Consider the following 6,000-nt stretch of genomic DNA (forward strand, 5'->3'; position numbering starts at 1 on the left):
CCACCACGCTGCTCCACTGCGGGTTGGTGGAGGTGTTTTTACGGCTAATAGCCGGGACCAACGGCTTAACGTGCCCTCCGAAGCACGGAATCATCTTACTTTTTCGGACAATCAGGTGATTCAAGCTTGAAAAGTCCTTACCAAACAAAGGACAGTCTCACAAAGTGATTTCGACAATGTCCCCATCGGGAATTGAACCCGGACCTCCAGATTGTGAGCCTAACGCTCTAACCACTAGACCACGGAGGCTGTCTGTTTATACATAATTATTCCAAAATACAATGTAATGGCCGAAGCGTACATAAAAAGAATTGTTGCTTGATATTTGTATTACATTATGTTGCTACTTAAACTGCTTCTCTTTATTTTGATCAGAATATTAATGGAATTCAATTCAATGGTGAATTTTGAGGCATAGGACCCGAGCTGGGATTCAAACCCGTGAATAGGTTTATCACGGATTAATCAAATCAAATATACTTAATATTAAAGAAAGAAAGAAAGAAAGAAACGTTTATTATAAAGGGACACCACAGTAACAAATATAAGTAATACAAATAACAAATATATATTATAAAACACGTAACTTACAATCAAAACACATAATAAAAACAACTTACACGAGAAATACAAATAATTGAGTGTATGGACTGGTCAACGATGGTGGTGGTGTCCTTTATAAAAGGGCCTCACTCAGCAAATTAAAGCGAAGTCACGTCACTAAAATAATATATGAAAGAACATTTTAGTAACGATTGCTGCAAAACTTTAACGTACAAATGATCAATATCGTTTTTACAAATAATACTTGTAACTGCAGTGTAACAGCACTAGAAATGTCAAACGATAATAAAAGTGACTGCAGATAGACAGAGCACTCCTGACACACTTCCAAGTTATAGTTAAGTCGCAGTTAAGTCACGTTTAAGTATAAGTTCATATATGTCTGACATTCCTAAGTATAATGACTACATTCGTAATAAGCACTGCGGTTATATCAGTGTTAAGGAGAAGCTTCCAGAAAGGAAGAGTGAAAATAAAGTTATTTATAAGTGTCAGTTTCTAAGTGATGATTAAGTGAATATTTTTTGGGACTTATGAGAGGTTAAATATTAGAAACTACAGTTATTGCTCTGATAATAAAATTAAGTGAATATTTTTTGTGACTTATGAGAGGTTAAATGTTAGAAATTATAGTTTTTTTTTTGTTTTTTTTTTTCTATAGTTATTGCTCTTTATAACTTAACATAATATCACGCATGTATCCCCAAAGGGGTAAACAGAGTTATATTACCTACTGTACACCGGGTTTAAGGGTATATACTTATCACCCACAAAACTCTCTCTCTCTTTCTTTGTAATAGTTTATAATATCTTCACAAGAACCTATATCTCGTGTCATTTACATACATTGTTTTAAGTTTACGCGGTTATTATCATAATTAAAGCACATAATAACGGGTTCTTACCGCGTTTAAATGGGGATATGAGACTCCCGATATTTCGACACTGTTGCAAGTGCCATGATCACGGGATGACTGATGAGATTGGAGTGGAGTAGGTAGATCCATAATTTTTCTACGGGCAGACATATCTGTCTACCCTCTTTCTCTGCCGCTTGTTTATGTTTTTGATACCGGAATGTTCGGAACCATCTGAACTCGCACGAAACTCACTACGACAAACCGCACTCACTGTGTCCTCACGTTTTTTCACCACATTAGGCCGTTTCAAGCTTTTTACAACACCTACTACTGGATTCCACATGCTCGATAATTTGAACCCGTCTTCCCTGTTGAAATTTTTATGTTTTCTGATTTCAATAGCCTCTTTTACGAGTCTGGGGATGTAATGACGTTCTGTCGATAATATTTGTGGATTGTTAAACTCGATCCAGTGGTTAGGGCCCGACTCCAGTACGTGCTCAGCTATAGCAGATTTCTGCACGTCGTTTTTCTTCATGGCACTAATATGTTCTTTAATCCGGCAAGAAATAGACCGTTTTGTTTGTCCGATGTACGTTGACTGCAGAGACTATGGAATTCCATTGGCTTCGACCCTGCGACACACTTCTCTTGCTTCCTCCACATTCATCAATAGTTTCATACACGCACGCCAGTTCAGAGTAGATCGTACTAACGTATTAACGTTTCTAAGGTCTTGTATCATTTATGTTTTGTTAAGGCCATATCTCACTAGGAAATCAGGGTGGCGCCACCATAGTCATCAAAATGTAAGAAGTTGACATGTGATAGTTAGTGGCACCTGGTGAGCTTTTATTCAAGTGAGTACTTTATGTTAATGGCGTAACCATGCGTCACCATTCGTCACCATGCGTCACCATGGTTTGCTTGTAAGATGTAGCTAATACTGCTTGTTATGTAACAGGTGATTATACACATAACGTAAACAGCCTATATACGTCCCATTGCTTAGCACAGGCCAAAAAAAAAAATACCAAGCTAGGGAAAGATTGTACATCATCTTAATTGGCTAGTGCTGCGCCTTAACAGTTAAACTACATTACACGAGAAGCCACTTCTGGTTAGCAGTTAACTGAATCAGCCGTGTAAATACTCTATGTTATATGCCACTTTTTGTGGGGTTTTGTCCATCAGATTATATTATTATACATCGAACGGACAGTCGCGTTAGCAGTGGTTAAGTATTTTATAACTTGACTTAGTTATGCATTTCTTTTATACTTATAACATAACATATGCTCAGGACTGTTATCATGGCCGGTCCATGCATGCACGGACGTGCGTGCCATGTCATGCTATGGTGTTAGAGAGGTATTACATCTATCCACCAATTTTTCGTCAATCACGACTTTTTTCAAACAAAAATCGACCTTATTATTACTGTAGTGCCATCGTTATTTGTACGAGTAGGGTCGGGTGCTGATCGTGGTTTTACCACGGTAAAAAGGTCGATTTTTGTTTGAATAAAAAGTCATGATTGACGAATGTTGGATAATATCCCTCATAGTTGGTGAAGGAACGATCTAGTAAGTTTCGCGCCATAAAAAATCATACAAAGAATATTTTTTTCGTGAGCCGGGACGGATACGGTCCTAGTATGACACGGTGTAGTTTTTTTTTTTTTGACGTGACTTATTGTAGATTTGCCGCAGATGGCATTAACTACTTGGCCGGACAAATGGGGAGCGCTGAAGGCTCTCACCCGGTACAACGTTTAAGACAACAGGCCTGAGGGTACCTAGTTGGGCGCGAACCTCGGCTCAGGACGTCTGAGAGGAAAAATATTTGAAAGAATTATATACGGTGTAGTGAGCACAGAACTTTAAATAAATAAATATATTATTCCATAACACTATTGTACGCAACTGTACATGTAGATTGTGTTTATTCTATCAATCGATAATGAACTAATTAAAAAGTGAAAACGTGTATTATTATACACATATGCACCATAATGATATACCAGTGATAAGAGAGTTAAATGTGAAGTGGAATGTATCAATAGGTTTGATTATACAGGGTGTTAGTGACATCGTAACAAAAACTTTGAGGGGTGATTGAGGCCATGATTCTGAGATAATATCAAGTGGAATTTTCCGTCGCAAAAGTATGGAACTGAAAATAATTTAAAAAAAACACAAACATTTTCATGAATATTCAGACTGAAAATTCCACTTGATATCAACTCAGAATTATGGTCTGAACCATCCTCCTCAGTATTCGTTACGGTGTCATTAACACCTATACCTATTTGTATGGCTACCGTATGTACTTGTTCGGGGTGTAAGTGACATCGTAACTAATACTGAGGAGGATGATTCAGCTGATTATTCTGAGTTAATATCAAGTGGAATTTTCCATCGCAAAAGTATAGAATTGAAAATAATTTAAAAAAACTAAAAAAAAATCATGAATTTTGCGACGAAAAATTCCACCTGATATTAACTCAGAATCATGGTCTGAATCATCCCCCTGAGTATTCGTTACGATGTCACTAACACCCTGTATAATTATGAGGTTTTCGAGGTCAAGAGAATTTAATAAGAAGATAATTTGTAGTATGTTACTTTGATTGCATTGTTATTTGTGATGAAATTATTTTGATATGTAGAATCGATTGTGTGTTATGTTGATTGGTTTTTTAAGAAAATATAACTGATTTATTTTATCGTAGACATAGACCTCGTATAACAAATAGTTTTTTATTGGCTCCTAAAACAGCACTTAAGCATACATTGTTTTAAGTTTACGCGGTTATTATCATAATTAAAGCACATAATAACGGGTTCTTACCGCGTTTAAATGGGGATATGAGACTCCCGATATTTCGACACTGTTGCAAGTGCCATGATCACGGGATGACTGATGAGATTGGAGTGGAGTAGGTCATCATCATCAGCACATTAACGTCCCCACTGCTGGGGCACGGGCCTTCCCTATGGATGGATAGGGAGATCAGGCCTTAAACCATCACGCGGGCCCAGTGCGGATTGATGGTTATTAACGACTGCTAAGGCAGCCGGGACCAACGGCTTAACGTGCCTTCCGAAGCACGGAGGAGCTCGAGATGAAAACTTTTTTTTTTTTGTGGTCACCCATCCTATGACCGGCCTTTGCGAAAGTTGCTTAACTTCAACAATCGCAGACCGCGTTTACCGCTGCGCCACCGAGCTCCTCACGGAGTGGAGTAGGTAGATCCATAATTTTATACGTAGAAAAGTATGTCACCCCGTGATCATGGCACTTGCAACAGTGTCGAAATATCGGGAGTCTCATATCCCCATTTAAACGCGGTAAGAACCCGTTATTATGTGCTTTAATTAGCACTTAAGCATATTCTTCAATGAATTATTAAAGCCCGTAACGAGAAAAAAAAGAGTAATATTACTACTCAATATTCTAGATAGATGGCGTCTGCGTCGGCTTAATGACGATACATAGATCGAAAGAATTTCGCATGGACAGGAGGACCCAGTGATGTAATAGTTATCACGATCGTCCCGGCTTGACAAGAGTTGCGGTTTCAAGTCTCATCCTAGTCAATTTTTTTCGACTTATTTTCCTTTCGTGAGTTTCCCAATTCAATGGTGATTGCTACATACATACCTAAACTCACGCCCGTATTCCCCGAAGGGGTGAGTAGAACTACAAATAATCAAGAAACTATTTACAGCCACTTTTGATACATAGCCCTAAGGTGGATAATGATAAACCGTATGATGATAGGGGATCAGCCTATTCTTACAGATGATCCATCGTGTTCGACAGGACGCGGACTGGTGATTGCTATAAAAACAAAAATCATTTAATTAAAGCCCGTCAATCGGAAACCTACATTTAAACAGATATAGTAAATAAACAAGTTATAGCAAATTACGTTATCTCTGAACGTGTGATAAGATTTCCGGACGATTTACCTCATATCCGCGAAGCTAACTGTCCGATAAGAGTGAGTGTGCATTTTAATTACACAGGTTAATCAAGTGTCACTTGCAAGCGAACCCGTGGGCGGCCGCTAGTTCATAAAGCTATCGACTCGCTCTACCTACAAAAGTCAATTGAACAAATAGATTGCGGCAACATAATTACGTAAAATATGATAATAGTAGCAAATTTAGCCTCCAAACAACTGAGGTTTGTATTGATTTTGTTATTATTTCAGTGTGCGAGGCTCTAATGGTACCATATATCAAGCTGTCAAATACCGGACCAATTGCTGTGTTTAGTTAGTGGACATGGCAGTGTCGGTGTGTCCCCACTATGGCCGCGAATTCCTGCGTTTGCGCAACCCGCGCAGCGACTCCGCCCTGGTGTAACCACCTATTACCGCTCGCTACTGCGCAGCCTTGACTATTACTGAACGGACCATTATCCAGACGCATAAGCATAGCGTCACCAGCGGCTGATATCTCGTCGACAGCTCGAATTACCACTGAATTATCCTACTTTGCCCTCCGAAGCTCGAGGCGGCCCGCTAACAAGCCTCTATACGTCATGATCGCCGAAGCTTCCATAT

This window comes from Pectinophora gossypiella, chromosome 16 (assembly GCF_024362695.1).
Source record: "Pectinophora gossypiella chromosome 16, ilPecGoss1.1, whole genome shotgun sequence".
Lineage (NCBI taxonomy): Eukaryota > Metazoa > Arthropoda > Insecta > Lepidoptera > Gelechiidae > Pectinophora > Pectinophora gossypiella.